This window comes from Tinamus guttatus, unplaced genomic scaffold (genome assembly GCF_059628265.1).
Source record: "Tinamus guttatus ecotype Peru unplaced genomic scaffold, ASM5962826v1 Tinamus_guttatus_pri_ptg001087l, whole genome shotgun sequence".
NCBI classification, from domain to species: Eukaryota; Metazoa; Chordata; class Aves; order Tinamiformes; family Tinamidae; genus Tinamus; species Tinamus guttatus.
Genome location: NW_028289621.1, coordinates 389,867 through 405,025, shown reverse-complemented (window position 1 = coordinate 405,025; position 15,159 = coordinate 389,867). Strand labels below are relative to the sequence as shown.

The following is a 15,159-nucleotide window of genomic DNA, read 5'->3' as shown; positions in this document are numbered from 1 at the left end:
TTCACAACTACTCCAGTCACTCCCTGTGTAGAAAACAAGAACAGTGCCCAGAAAACGTTGCAGCGTGGAAACAAGCTTGTTCTCCTGACACATCCAGCCACCACGCACACCTTATAACCCTGACCGTGGCCAAGGGGCCCGTCCTGGCCCACGCAGGTCTTCAGGGCCACTCCGAGCTTCCACTCAGCGTTGCTCCTGGGTGCACCAGGCACACCAGGTCCTCAGCGTGCTCTCTGCTCTGCTCTGCCTTCATTCCCACCACTTCTGTCTCATCTTCTTAGAGCTGCAGCTCTCTGGGGTAAGAAGGAGCTTTGATGGTGCTTGTAAAGCACGTTGAAAGCTGGTGCTCCTTCCAAGGTTGCAGTGTTCAAACACCATCGTATTAATAAGCAAAGCACAACATAAGCAATTCCCAACTGGTCAATGCATATTAGAATAACGACGGTCTTTGAAATGTTTGTAGTAGGAATAGCAATTTCTCTTCTCAAGGCCTAGTTTGGAGCGATGCATGAAAGAAAACGTTTCCCAGCCAACGTTAGCTGGCAGAGCTGTCTTGTAATCAGCCAGGACAGATGGGAACGCACGATGCCTTGAACCCAATCAAGAAAACATCCTAGGAATGTCTGTTAATGCAAACCTTTACAGGGGTAAAATGGTCATTCAAATCAGAGCAGGATGATTGATTCCAACCGGAGAGAGAAGCACAAATCAAAACCAATCCCTGTCCAGGGGAAAAACGGGTCTTTTTTTTTTCCCCCGCAATGGATAAAGGACTTGATGTAGCAAATCTCGACAGCTGATGAATTCAGATTTTTCAGCTTCCAAGATAAAGGTGTGCAATGGAAATCAGGATGCATTGTGAAGAGCTGCTGCACGAGGTCCTGTCTGTATGACATTGCAAACCTGAGCGAAGGGCAACGCTCAGAGCAGCCCGGGCCTGTAGGCATCGCTGTGCTCCCAGGAAGCAGCATTTTCCCCTGGTTTACCTGTAAATCACGTTCACGGCCTAGCAGTGCCGTGGGGGCAACAAGCAGCCGCTCTCTCTTTGGGAAGGTTTGCTCAGCAGCTCAGGTTCATGCGTGAGGTCACCTCCCCTTCTTGACATCTCCCTCCATGCGGAATTATAATCTCCCGTGTCAGTAACCATTTGGGTTTATAAAACAGGCATGCAACACATTTAGAAGAAAAATTGCACCTGTCAAATGCCCTACCCTCCAAAATAAACCTGTGCAATTTCACTTTTCACCTAGTAAATACCCAACCGTTTTCCAGAACGGTCCCTTTCCAGTATTCAAATCTGTTTCCATTAATATTGGAAGTTAGGAAGGTTTGGGAGAAAAGGAAGGAATTGATTAAAAGCAGATGGTATTCATTATCTTGCTAATCACAATCCTGCAGGGTTTTTGCAAAGAAAAAAGAGAATGAAACAGTAACATCAAGAAAAGGTCATGCTAGGACTTTTCAAATAAAACATTAGAAAAATAACACTTCCAAGGATTTACTCCCCTCTCATGAGAAAATCAACTTGTTTCATATCACAGCTCAGCAGTGCTGGGAAAATGCCTTCTTGATACAGACATCAGCCTCACACTTCGCACCGGGACTGCAAACCTTGTCGAAAGCCTGAGAAAGAAATCGCGCGTCGGGCCGCGGCCGTCCCCCGGCCCCAGAGGGGACCCTGGTGCCAGCGGCTCTTCTGTCTACAGGGAAGTCACAGATAAGCAAATAAAGCAAGCAAGCAAACAAACAAAAAATAAACCAAATGAGGAATTTCTTAGCCAGAGGCAGCGTTGTGGGAACGGGTCACACTCGAGCTGTCTGGCTGGAGTTCACCCGGAATGATTTCCCAAGGGGGTTTTCACTGTTGGTGTCTGATCCTGCTCCTGTTAAGTCAGTGAAAACCTTATCAGCCATCCATAACACAAGGATGGACACAGATGCTTATAAAAAAGGCCTTGGTGCTCTCATGTTATGCACATTTGAAAGGGTCGCGCTCAGCTTTGCTCGGAGGCAGCGTAACGGGACAAGGTTCGAGGGGAGATGGCTTCCAGAAGAAAATTCTGGTGGTGTTTTCCAGGCTCGGGAGGCCAAGACTTTGCTTGGTCGCAACCTCCCCTTGTCCTGTGCCACTCTGTCTCGAGAGCTGCCCAGAAAGTCCCCTGCACGTCAAGCAGACCCGTGTGCGCTGGCACTCGTCACCCTCCTCGGGGCGTCTGGGCACCCGTGTCCCTACGGCTCAGCAGCCAGGACCACCCCAGGGAGACTGGGATGCAGAAAGCAGCCGGAACATCCTCAGCCGCCTGGAACAAGAGAGCCCAGGAAACCACCGGCAGTTGTCACTGACAATAGACTTTATTCTTTTGCTATGATTTGTTCAGTAGGAAGCGGTTTTACGACACGCGGCCAAATTTTCCACAAGCAGCCAGGGCACTGCGCAAGCCGAAGGAGCTACGCGCTGGGGAGATGTTGTGGTCTTCGGGCTCGGATTCCTAAGCAGCTATTTATATGATAATTTATTTTTTAAACCGCAGTGACTCAAGCCTGCCCTGAATGGCAGAAGATTCGTTGTTAACAGGATTTCTGTGTCGCCTCACAAGGTGCTTAACAGCTCAGAGGACACGAGTCCCCATGCGCCTTGATGCGGCTCCTGCTCCCACCTGGCAGCACCAGCCCTCCAGCTCTACACAGGTATGTAGAGCACATCCTCCTTGAGATTGAAGCTTGACCCAAGGTTTTCCTTCAGCTACCTCCAGATTCTTACGTTGTCGTTTTCTTCCTTCTAGGTCAACCCTTTTGCTACACTGGAGTCTGTCAGTTGCCTACAGAATAAGTTTGCAAAGACTTAAAGTCTTAAGTAAAAGCACTTCAAGATGGGGTGAAAAAGTGTGAAATGAAAGCAGAGAAAGATGGATTTAGGTCTTGTTTGCAGGCACAAGTAATGGAAGATCAAGCAGAACTGTGAACAGATAAACTGAAGAAACAGTTTTCTGTAGTTTTTGTACACAGGTTTTCTGATGCCAACTGACCCTCACTGAAACTCACGGTACAACTTCCTCCCTTAAGGGACTAACTTATCCCCTTCCATCCTGTCTGATAGTCTGTTGACAGCAGGAAGCAGCTGCCCAACTTCTTGAGTCTCCATTACCACCCAGCACTGCTCTTGGTGTCCATCTTTCCAGGACAAAGCTACAACTGCTGTCACAGGATGGAAATAAAACTAGAGCAAACCTGGATGGGGACAGTGCTGGGGAAGGGCACCCAACCACCCAGAACCAGAGTTAAAATCACACCAGCAGTCACCAGGCCTGGGGACACCGTCTCCTCCAGGAGCTCAACAACATTAAGAGTTCTCACCCCAAGCAAGAGCCTCCTCCTCCACAACACGTTGAGGTGAAAATCAGACTGTGCCCACACCGATGCAGTGCAGACGAGGGCCACTACCAGCCACAGTGCATGTTCGCTCCTTGTCTTGGCCACAATTCCAAGTCTCTGCGGTATTTGCGAGAGGGAAAGCAGAAAGCATCATTGCTGGTCTTATTAAATAAGAACATCTGGGATCAAAGCACAGAACGCCGTGTACCCACGCTGACACGCGGAAGGACGAGTGACGATCCGTAGTCGGCTGGGGCTGTGGGGAGTTCGCTAAGGAGACCCACCCTGAGGGCCGGGTCCAACACAGGGCCAGAAGAGGCCACGACAACCGAGAGGAGAAAATCCTCCAGGAAACACGACTCTCCTCCGTTAGTTTTTATTGCAATAATTTTGTTTTACTTCCATTTAACTTCCTTGATCTGCAAGCGATACTGCTGGGTCAGTGTTCTTTTTGCACAGAGCCATCTGCCAAAAGCTCCTCCTTGTCAATATGTATTTAGAAAAAAAAAAAATAAGGGGGGCATTTTTCATTTTAACTTCATTAACTTCCATTTTAACTTTAACAGCTATTGCAGAGAAGCACAAGGAAACATCCTACCGTTGCCAAAAGCAAACAGCCGGGCGTTGTCCTAGGAGCACGGAGCGTGTCCGAGGTGATCCCTCTGCGCCAGTGCTGCGGCAGAGCCAAAAACCTGGGGAGAGCAAAAGCAAAAGGTGCTGGTGACGCGGTGGTAACGCGGTGGCAATACGGTGGTAACGCGGAGGTAACGCGGAGGTAACGCGGTGGCCTGGCTGGATTGTTGGGCAGAGACGGTGCCCGGTTCCTCCACGTCCCCAGCTGCAAGTCTTCCCCTGAGAGCCCACCCTTAGCTTTTCTCACTTGCTGAAGTCATCCAGCTGGATTCTTACTCGATCTTTGAAAAATTATCCCTTGGGCTGGGACCCAACGCGGCAAAACTTCAGCCAAAAAGGCCAACTTTTCAAAGAAAGCCTGCAAGGGATGGGTGTGGAGGGGTGTTTATCCATAGCCCCAAGTTGGGCCATCAAAACTTAACCAGAGGTGGTTTCTGCAGCAGGAGGGACAAGACTAGCCAAAAAAAATTATAAACAGATTCCTTGCAATCTATCTATATATATATATAATTATAATCTTTTTTAAACCTCTTGGTTTAAAGTGACTTAGGGGCGCTTTTGTGCTAGTTGCCTCCCTTGGGGAGTTTCACCCTGGGAGCCCATAGAGGTTTTTGCTCCGTACAGGGCCACCACACACGGTCCAAGACACCCGTGTCACCCAAGGCCAGGGAAGGTGTCCCCGAGCACCCCGCACACAAAGCCCAAGCAGGGACACGGGAACTTGCAGCAATTCCCTGGGGAGGGATACTGCACGGGAGACTTTCCCCAGGACAAAACGCCTTCCTGCTTCTTCCCCTCCTCACGGAGCTGATGGGAAACTGCAAAACCAGAGACATCCCCTGCGGAAAAGCCTGAACGAATTCAGAGTGAAACAGCTTCGTTCTTTAAAAGTTGCTCAAGTGGAAGCTGACGGAAGGTAAGATCTCCTCTATAGTGTTCTTTAATGCCTTTAAGAATTCAGTGGCAGAGATCTAATTTTCTGTTAAGTTCCCCAAGAAGGTTACCAGCCAAATCCAGTGAGATAAAACCCGCTGTTCACTTCTGTACGTTGGGTTTTTTTTTCTTTTTTCTTTCTTCGCAGATAATCAAACCCTCACCCAGATACTGAACTGCAGAAGCTTAGCTGTAATTTCAAGATAGAGCTCACACACTAAGAGGCAGATCATGTCTCTGGCATATTCTGAAGCACATTTTCAGGCATTAATTCCATTATGGAAGTGCTCGCATCAGCTCCCAGCTTCAGGCGGAGATGGCTCTGCACTTGGAGCAGGGGACGTGGATGCACGTGGAAGACACCCGGTGAGCAGCCGAGTTCCTGCCCTCGCTAAGGGATCATTCCTTGCTCACCAATACGTTATCCCGCTGGCACTGCTATCCCATCCGCACCCATCCCATCCAACAGCTAATCCCATGGCAGCCGGGTGGGCTGAGGCCAGAGCTGGCTGTTTTGCAAGCAGGACTTGGGCAGGTTTGCTCGTCACAGGATAATTTCAGAGTTATTACCTTGTTTTGAAGGGCACCTTCGTCCACATTAATTCCAGCACCAGAGGAGCACGGACCTGGTTCAGCTCACTTATAGCTGAAAAAACACTCAGGAAACCTGCACACACACAGGACTAGGGAGAAGGGACAGGGGAGGAGGGTGAAGATGTTTAACAGTGAACAGACACCATCCCCTCCCCACAAAATCATTGTAACAGAGTCAATGCAACTCTTCTAAATTGAGGATCTCGCACAGTTTTATGCCCTTTCAGAGAAGCTCCTCTCCTTCCCCATCAGGGGCAGGGGGAAAAAATGGGAATCTGACACATCACTACCCATCCCACATCCTCTTCCAGCCTCCTCCTGCAGTCGCTTGTGCTCACTGTAATCTGTAGCATTATGTCCATCCATAAGCTTCCCGATTCCATCAAGAAGGACATTACGGATCGTACTATTTTAGTTTCATTGCCTTCAAGATATTTGCTGCAGTGCTCGAGGCCTTTTTTTTTTTTTGCATAGAGATTATAATTGGTTCGTGATCACATGAATCTAATGAGATTTCTACCCTGAGTGTGCAGTAAAAATGCACATTTCCTGTCCACATCGCAGTCCTAGATACAGATGTTCTGGTTCCCTGAACACGTCAAATTACCCAGGTCTGCAGGAATACTAAGGAGTGAATTGCATTTTAAGTTAGCTTTGAAATCCCATTTAAACAAACAGTCAAACAGCAGGGGGGAAAGGTAAATTTATACGCTTGGTGACAGCAGATTTTTCAGTTCCCAAGACAATGGATACATTTCCTTGAACTACAAGGGGAAAAAGCTGTAAAATTACAGTTCAGCACCGAGATAGCAATCACTGCGTTTCCGGAGGTTTGCTTCGCACGCTGAGCATCAGATCAGGCCCATCCAAGCAGTTCCCAGGAAAAGCGCCATATCCCATAGGAACAGGTGAAGCCTTGCGGTGGTGACGCTGCTGGCTTAGCGCGGAGAGGGCAGGAGGCAGGAGGGGAGCTTTGCAAACACCGTTCAGCTCAGAGCTGTCCTGGTTCTTTGCTGCAGATAAGGTTTTACATCTGCTTCTCCAAGAGCACAACAGAGACAGCAAAGCTGAGCGCCTTGCCAAAGATCATACAAAATACATCTCATGTAAAGCGCGGCACAAAAGCGAGAATTCCTGATCGACGGCGCTGGAACAGCCCGAGCGACACGCTCGGGCCAAGCCCTTCTTCCAGGAAGCTCTCGGGAGCACAAACACTTCTTGTTCCAAGGGCAGCTCTGCTCGAAGCCTCCCGTCTCGCGGGGGGGAAAGGACCAGCTCCTGCTCCACGGAAACCCGAGCGACCAGACTCACGTGAGCAGCTCGTCCCAAGACCAAGCACTTCTTCACAGGCAGAGAGAATTTTTTTTTTTTTTTTTTTGCAAGTCTGCTGCTCAGGACCACATCATGCATCTCCCATATTACTAATTCTCAGGGTTTTCCATAGCTTTTTCCCATTACATTTCCAGCCCTTCCAAGAAGGCAACTTCCTCTACGTGATCCAAGCATGTGCGGAACATAAGCAGATACCTGCATGTGCATGCTGTGTCCCCGGAGGGGCCAGTGCAGTGTTACACCAAACCCGAGCATGTCCCTTGAGCCCCAAACGCTGCTCACACCCGACCCAACCGCGCTGGGTGAAACCAGCCCTGCAGCCCAGCCCAGCGCACAAACTCCAGCCGTTTATCCCTGCACGAGGATGAGCCGATCCTGGAGCCTGCGGAGGAGCGGATGCTTCTCGGGGACTGCGCTGGGGCAAGCAGGGACCCATTCTGGGATTGTGTTTCCAAAAGGACCAGCAAACCCCACTGGAAGCGATCGCACATTTGTTGCACAAAGCCTCTGCGTTCGCACCAGCACCGCGGGGAACAAGCGCTCCCCAGCTCCACGTGGGATGTCGCAGAGCAGAAAGGCACGAGTGGGGCTGAGCACTGCCCTGCTCAGCGCCCCGGGACGGGCTCCGTGTCCAGGCTTTGCTGCCCGGCTTCCCCTCAGCAAAGAGCACAGAGATAGAGCAACACAGAAACAGCCGCCAAGACCCTTTTGCTCCTTCCGAGAAGGGAGGCTGAGGAGCAAGTGACAGCTCAAGACAACACCTGGGTTTCCAGATTTCTTTTTTAAGGCCCATTTCATGCATGTGATGCCGGGAACTCGGCTCGCCCGTAGCTGAGTTGGCGATGCCACCTAGTGCGCAGAGGCGGCAGTGGCGCCAGCTGTGCCCGTCCAGCTGTGCTCCACATCTGGGCACTGCACATCTGGGCACTGAGTGCCAGGAGCGCCCAAGGCAGCTCCACGTTCTGCCCCTCTCCGGTGCCACCTGAATGCAAAACTTCTCCCCTAGAAACAGCTTTTAAAAGGCGAAGGCTCTCGCTGTAACAAGAAACATCTTCCCCAGGGCAAGGCTTCTTCAGACCAAAAGTTTCGTGTTACTGAGAGCGTCTGACGCAGGCTGGAAGCTTTTGTGCTCTTTTTTTCTTTTTTTTTTCCTGAGCACCTACTTTTCTTCCAAAAAAGTATCTGTGCTGATTATAATTTTCTTCTTGCGCAACTTTCTGTAATTGCACCGGTGGTTTAAATCAATTACTTTGAAATGGAAACTGCGCAGCGTTTTAAAAATGCTTCTAATGAAACAAGAGAAAACACAGTTTTTGCTAAGAATGTGTGACCTCTACAAGCCAAATATTTCAAACAGCTATTGAAAACAGATATTTTGTTTAAAAATAACAAGAAGTTATGAACTTTTTGTTTTGCCAAAATCTGGGCTCCCTTCTCGTTCTGCAAGACGTTAGGGACTCTCTAATGTTTTCCTAAGTTGCTCCTCAACCTGCTTTCAAGGTGATTTAACTTTTTTCTTAAGAAGTATGTACCCCTCTCAAATTTGGTCAAGCCCTTGCCACAAAACCTGAAGCTGAAGTTTATTAGTGTGTGAGCTGGGTTAGCTCCCACATTGGCACATTGGGGAAGCAGAAGCTTGTAAGGATGGGGGATATTTTCTTTTGGCTATTGGATATTTTTTTTTTGGCTCGTGGGGTGCTCAAAGGGTTAAATCCATCCGGGACATTCCGGGATCATGGCAAAACCCCTCCGCAAGCAAAGCCCCTCGGTAGAGCAGGTTCAATCCAATTGCTGCTGGAGCCGGCGGGAGCCGCTCCGCAGACTTGGAGCTAAATCGAGGCTTAAGGAGCAACTGGAAGGATAAAAGCTTGTGGGCTCAAGCCTTAAACCAACAGCTCCCGGCTCAGCACAGCCTTGGAGAATGTCTTAAATAACCACTGTCGTTACAGGCCCGCATGTTAAAATAAATGAAAATCAATAATGTTAATAGCCATTAATTCATGCTAATAGAATCACTGCTCCACCAGCACAGTTAATAAGCCCAGCTAGACCACTACCACCATCTACATATTAAAAAGATCCAAAAACATTAAAATATCGACCGCATTCCATTGAAATTAATAGTATTTCCTTTGGATTACGCATTGATCTCGGCAGAGCCGTGCTTGACATCTGGAGCACTTAAAGCAGCAACCTGACCAGCCACAGTCTGCCACTAATTTTGAGAAGAGAAAAGCAATTTCAGCTTAGATACCCTCATTAAAAACACTCTGCTGTCGCATGCCAGGCCCAGGACAGGAGACTTGCACCTCCTGCCTGCAAAAATCCTGCTCTTTGGCAGCTATGGCACCCACCTTTTAACAGGGAGCCCTGCGCTATGTGCTCATTTTCCTGAGGTCTCCCCATTTGCAGGGTGGCAGAGGAGATGATGCCCATGCACAGGGTCAACAGCAAAGCCCCAGGGGCTGTGAGCAGGAGCCAGCACTGATGTTGAAGAAGGCTGAAAATAGAAAAAAAAATCACCCTTTTCCAGGAAAATTCCCTCTCCAATTCATGTCCGGGCCACCCCTGAGCAGTGACATGTGGCTCCAAGGAGGACATCACAGGGAGTTGCTGCCAAGCCAGCACACTAACCCCAGCATCTCCTTTATATACACTGTCCCTTTGGCTAGGGAGCCAAGTGTTGGAACTGTTCAGCATGAAGCGCACACAGTGGATACAAGACACCTAATTTGGTTAATTACTGTCAGGCAACGAGGCTGCAGAAGACCCTTACCCAGAACAAGGCTTCCCTTGACAGCCCTGCGCCCGCGGCACGGGCAGCCCTCGCACGGCTCCCCAGCACTCCGAGCATCCAAAGAACTTCGTAGCGAATAAACAGTGATTCTGAATGCTCAAAGTTTTCCAAATTTAGCCTTTTTCCCCCCCTCTCTATTGGGAATGGCAAAAGTAACAAATCCACCACGTCAGAGTCAAACTGCACGCTTTGTCCCAAACCAGGAGGTGCCAGAGCTTTCTCAGAGGAAACCCCCGGGCCTGGTGCCTCTTGCTGCTGGGTTTTACCTGAAAAATCCTCAAGAAGGCAGGATTAAGGATTGAAGCCAGGGTAAGAGGAAAAAAGAAAAAAAAAAAAAAAGAAATGTTCTCCCCGTTCTCTATGTGATCTTGCCTTGAGGAGGGGTCCTTGAATCGCCAGGGGCAGATGGAGCTCAGCCCAGGTCGGCCGACCCGCACGTCCCTGATCCGCTTGCACGGGACACCCAGCGCGTGTGTGGCATTGGCACGGGGGAACCGTCTGAGCGTGTACAACAATTAGCCCTATAAATGTGAGATTTCAGCTATTGTTTCAGCCGCCTGCCCCTGGGGAGCCTCGGCATTATTGTATTATTGATGATGCTAAATGGGGTTTTCAGCAGAGCTGTTTGCAAGGCTGGCGAATGCCAAAACAGCACTTCAGCCCATTAAACTTAACAGACGCAACAATTTCTTCCAAAAATAATCACCAGCTCTGCCCACCCAAGAAAAATAAAAGCTCGGCCAGCTCCTCGTGCGCTGGGTTTCGAGGCAGGCCTGGGTGTCACGGCTGGGCCACGACCAGTCCCGCCACAGGGCGGCCCTTGTGGCGCGGACAGAGGCGCTTGGGAGGAGACACCCCGGTCCCCTCCAGGGCCTTGGGTTAGTCTAAACCAGGGCCTCAAATCACGCAGGGCTGGCACATGGCCTCCCTCAGACTGCTTCAATTAGACCAGGCCTAGCAGGAGGGGATGCTGCGAGGAGACGAGCAGCCTGTTGCGTTGTCACAGTGCACGAGGGAAGGCCGCTTTTTAGCCAGAAATTAGAAGCGTTTGTGCTTTGACTCTCCTCAGACTGCCGTCCAGACGCCACCCGGGACCTCTCCATCTTCTCAGTAGCTGTTGGCCCATTCCAAGCCCCGAGCTGGCCATGCAAAAAGCGAGATTAAGCAGATGGGCCAATGCGGGTTTTAAGCGCTTGGGGAAGAACGCGAACCTGCCACAGGGGAGGCTGTTGGAGACCGACCTGCTCTGCTCCTGCTACCAGGAACACGAAGTTCCTGGTGTTCCCAAGGCTCTTCGGCACGGCCACCACCACTCCTGGCCAAGCTGCCTCTCCGAAAGACTGCCAAAAACCAGGGCTTTGCTCCCTTTGGAGAAGGGGGACAAATGGACCCTGTCCGCAATGCCTTCCCTTTCCTCCCCAGCCTTTCCGTGCTTCCCTCGTCACAGAGGGACTCTCAATCCTTTAGATGAGAGTTATAGTGCACTTAAGCACACGTGACCCAGTATTTAGGGAAAGGAGCTGCATCTTCCCAGACAACAGCTGCACCCTGAAACAAGGCACAGCAAAGGGGGAAACAACAAAAAACACTGCCTGAAACAGCATTACTGAGAAGAAAATCAAATTATCACTGGGGTTAGCTTGCATTCCTATAGTCCTAAAAAGGCTGGTATTACACCATCTCTAGTACAGATACTGATTACCTTAAACAATTAAAACACAACAACTTGGAGGAGATAACACAGAGGAAGGCAGAGCAACACCGTGCAGGACTTGGTGCCCGTTTGGGACAGGAAGCCACCAGTGTCAAGCCCAAGCACCCCAGGCAAGAACGCAGCCCGGCACGGAGCAAACGCAAACGCAGAGCCGTGAGAGCTCCAGAAAGCGCAGAGCGGCCTCACCAGCAACCCGAAACGACAGCAGCTCCTGGGGCTTCTCAATCTCCAGTGATTACGTGCAGCCTTGAGGTAGACAAGGGTGTGTTGTCCTTTCTTTTTTCTTTTTTAATTAGTTACTACTATTTTTAGCATCCAAAGGAAAAGAAGAACCACCAGGAAAGGGCCTTCCCAGCCCTTCGTTCTTGCAGACACTGCAATACCCACCTATAGGGCCAATACAGGCAAAACCAGCCACTACGTCGGACTTCAGGATGCCCTCGTAGCAACACTCTGCAGTTATCCCAGGGTCACAGCCTGCTTTAGAGGGGAAAGTAAAACCACCAGCATTTAAAAAAATGACACAAGTTATTTTCTTCTGATAATCAGAGGTGGATCTACCCACGCATGGGTTTTCTGCAACAACCATGCCCACCAGTTTCCAACCAAGCAGTACACTCTACACTAAAAGAAATGAATACGGCATAACAGTGGCCAATTGTAGACCTCAAAAAATGAGAGAAAAGAGAAAAAAAAATGGAGGGGAATGAAACCCTCATCAGTGCTGCGTCAATATGAACAGCCAGACATAGGATGGACAGTACAAAAGCTGCAAATGGAAAATGGGCCTTCAGCAAAGCAAGAGCCTGCTGTTCCCATCCCACGGGAAGGGGCAGGACCTCAGCAATCCTCAAGGTTCCCCAGGCAAGAACTGGAGATTTTACAGGTGCTTCAAAGTGATGAATCCCAGCAGGACAGTGCCCCATGGCACCAAGTCTCACCAATGTGATTTCCTGATGGATCTTACCTTCCATCTTTGGTGGAAGATGATGACGACAAACATGGCCATGAGTTATTGGGGATGGTGGAAGATGATGACGACAAACATGGCCATGAGTTATTGGGGAACATGCATAAAAGCACCCAAATACGTGGAGGAATTTTTATGTACCTTGTTCTGAAAGGTCTCATACCAGCCACTATCATGAGAAAAGAGTTAAGGGCATTCCAGAGGTCATACCTGCAGCAGCACATTAAATCCAGCTAGAACAATCCAAGAACAAGGAAATTCAGCACCGTCGGGTTTCAGAAACAACCAAAGTACTGCGAGGTTGCACCCTTTCCAACTAATGCTCCCAATTCTCCGTGAGGACACAGGGCCGGGATGCGAGGCTGGTAACGGTGGCTGCGGGCAGCTGGGGCTGGCCAGGACCAGCAGAGACGGCCCATGCGCTGCCTCGGGCCACCCCATCCAGCACAGTGCAAAACCAGAGACCGTCTGATTACAACAATCTCAATTATTTGCTCTTTTTCTTCCTTCATTATCACCAGAAGGGTAAATATGGAGGCTGTAGAAACCACGAGCAATTTGGCTGTGCATGTCAACAGAAAGCTGCACGCTTGCGACCCAGAACAGCAAGAGATTCATCGATCTATTAAAGCAGATCCTTTCAAGAACTGTATTTTTTTATTCCAAGTCTTTGGGAAAACAGAGCAGCTTACATGCCGCCAAGAATACCATCTCTCTGGTTCATTTTACATTTGAAGCTCATTATTAATTTCATTAATCACTAATTCTATGGATGGATTTAAAAACAAAACAAAAACATGGTCATAATGGCATTGGTTATATGGAAAAAAACAAAAACAAAAAAACTGAAGGAACGGAGAAAACGCATTCCCGCTAGCGAGCGGCCAGCAACATGTCTCAGTCCATATGCTTACAGTTTACTTTACAAACTCATGTCAGAAAGCCGATTTCACACGCAAATGCAAAATAAAAGCAGGAACACAACTTTTGATCATCCTACACTGGTGTTTACTCGTTTCCTGTAGCCCCAGGTGACAGCTCTGTCCTTTGTAGAGTGGAGGGTTGTTCCGCTACAAACAAAGTCAACCAGGCAAGCTTAAAACCCACGTCAGGTCTTTGCATTGTTCGCTTTCCCCGAACTAATGAATAATAATTAGTAGGCAATTAGTTGTAAAACGATAAATATAAACACAGAAATGTTTTTCTTTAAGTACACGCTGGGCAGAATGCTCCGAAGCAGGAGAATTTACAAGCAACTTTCTCACATATGAACACTTATGCCAAAAACTGAGATCGTGGAAAAGTCAGCCGCTCCGAACACAAGGGCTTTTGTTCCGCCATCCTCCGAGCTCCGAAGAAGTTTAATTTTTTTTTTTCTTCATTTAACTTTGCCGGCCTGCCAGCTGGGTGTAAGCCAGAAGGGTTATCCAGTCAGACCTTACTGTGATATATTTACAATGGTAGTGCATCTAAGGTTTGTTTATTCCAGGATTAAAATTCAAATGGCTAGAACCATTTAAATAATTAAAGGGCAATCAGAAAATGCCATGAAACCAAACAAATCAGTAAAAGTCATGGAAACCATCAGCAATATTTAATTCAGAAATTCTCTTTGTTAGGGAACTTAGCTGAAAGAAAACAGCTGGATGTAGTTCAACCCTCTAAATTAAAAACAATCTAACAAGGTCTATAGGGATAACTCTTTGAGCTACATTTTGGAGACCAGATTCACTTCTACCAAGTAAATGTAATAGCACTGAAAGCTAGAAAGGAAATTCCTCAGAACTGAGGTAGTTTCTAAGTATCAGCACATTTTCCAATTCCTCGCAAGGCAACTTAGCTATTTACAATCCATTTTTTCCCACACATAAATTTATAACTTTTTCAATTTTATGCTTCCATGATTTATTTCCTAAAGAAAAATAATCTAGCCAGAATATCCCTACTCTACTAACATCATGTTTTAATAAATAACTGGCTACTTCTAGTGAAATTAAGCCTCCAGGATTGTTTATGCCAGCCGAGAGTACTCCATCTTTATAGTTTTGCAGAGATTTGGTGTGAAAATAAAGTTGAATAAAGCGTTGACCCTGAGCTAACAAGTAATTAATGCTTCAATATAAAAATAGAAAATTATCCTTACAACACAAGGGTGGAATATAACAAACCTTCTCTCTGGGGATTGCTCTCCTGGCCGGCTTCCAGTGTCCAGCCAGGCACAAAGGCTACCTAAGGCAGGAGATGTGCAGAATGATTTTGAGTCTTTCTGAAGACTTTTTTTTCCTAAGCTCCTTTTAAAATTATTTCATACCTTCTCTTAAAAATATACACTTCTTTTATTCATGAGTTGTCGTTCACCACAACGCTGTTTCAGCCGCGAAAGCAGCAGTGGAGAGCGTGGAGCAGGATGCAGGGAGCATCCCGGCTGGTGCCGAAGGGCTGCGCTGGCTCCGTGTCCAGCTGACCAAATGCACCAAAACGGGGCCATTTCAGCCCTGCCGGCTCCTGCCTGCTCGTGCTCTGCTCTGCCTGCAACACGTCTCCAGACCCTTCCCTTTTCGCCTCCCAACCAGAGAGGATACAAAACTCCTGTAAAAACAGCAGCAACTCCCTCCACCCGCCCCACCAGGTATCACTACAAGAAAAAAAATTATTCCAGCATCCAGCTAGCAAATTTGCAGACAAGACACACGTTGGCATTGGGATCTGTGACACAGCAAGTTGCTTCCAAGCGAACGAGTTTAATGCCTTATTCCCCCTGGGGCTGCACGCCGGGATCTGACCTACGGGAGCTGCGGCTAATTGCAAGGATCC

At 48.5% G+C, this 15,159-nt stretch overlaps 1 protein-coding gene across 1 annotated transcript in view; it reads right to left on the bottom strand.

The window, feature by feature from the left end:
- The window catches only part of MBNL3 (muscleblind like splicing regulator 3), a 420,262-nt gene that overhangs the window by 241,053 nt on the left and 164,050 nt on the right, over window positions 1-15,159 (bottom strand). The window lies entirely within an intron of this gene.